Below are 1027 nucleotides of genomic sequence, written 5' to 3' on the forward strand. Positions count from 1 at the left end.
GGATGCAGCTGGAACATATTCTTCTTAAGAACATAGCCTTCCTGCTTTCCCTGCCTCCCTTCCTTACCAGGAGTGGGAGCTGGTAGTCCTGGGGAAGTTGAAGTGGAACCTGGCTGCTGTCACTCCTCATGACTTCATTGAGCACATCCTTCGCAAGTTGTCGCAGCTGAGGGAGAAGCTGTCTCTGATCCACAAGCACACACAGACCTTCAACGCTCTGTGTGCCACTGACTTTAAGTTGGCCATGTACCTACCGTTGATGACGGCAACTGGAATTGTGGATACAGCCACCTGCAGGCTTCAGCAGGATGAGGAAGTGAGCTAGCTCACTTGCGATGCCCTGACCGAGCTGCTGGCCAAGATCACCAACACAGATGTGGATTGTCTCAAAGCCTGCCAGGAGCAGATCGAGGCAGTGCTTCTCAATAGCCTGCAGCAGTACTGTCAGGACCAGCACGATGGATCTAAGTCAGAGGATGAACTGGACCAAGCCAGCACCCCTACAGATGTGCGGGATATTGACCTGTGAGGACGCTGAGTCAGGCGGAAAAAGAGAGGTGCATTCATCATCTGCTCTCTCCTTCTCTCTGGTTATGTTTAAGGATGAACATCTCCCTTTGTGTTTTAGGATGAAACTTAAAAAAAAAATTCTACCCCCACCTAGATCATATTTAAAGATCTTTGAGACATGAGAGAAAAGGGTCCTGTAAAAATGGAATAATTAAAAGCGTTCAGTGCCTATTTGAAGCACAACATAAGGGAATCCCTTGTATATGCGAACAGTTATTGTTTGATTATATAAAAGTAATAGTAAAATCCTTACAGGAAAACCTGCAGAGTAGCTAGGAAATATGTACGCCTGCAATATGGGAACGTATTAGAGGAGACTTTTTTTTCATGTTATAAACTAGCACATACACCCCTTTTAGTATAATTTGAAGGAACTGTGTATGCCATTTATGGCATGGTTAGATTGCAAAGCAATGAACTCAAGAAGGAATTAGAAATGAGGGATACGGCTTGGCAC

At 45.3% G+C, this 1027-nt stretch overlaps 1 pseudogene; it reads left to right on the forward strand.

The window, feature by feature from the left end:
• LOC100961077 overlaps positions 1-529 on the forward strand; it is a 7242-nt pseudogene extending 6713 nt beyond the window's left edge.
• The last annotated feature ends 498 nt before the right edge of the window (positions 530-1027 follow it).

Source organism: Otolemur garnettii, unplaced genomic scaffold, assembly GCF_000181295.1.
Source record: "Otolemur garnettii isolate 467f Iridium unplaced genomic scaffold, OtoGar3 scaffold00013, whole genome shotgun sequence".
NCBI classification, from domain to species: domain Eukaryota; kingdom Metazoa; phylum Chordata; class Mammalia; order Primates; family Galagidae; genus Otolemur; species Otolemur garnettii.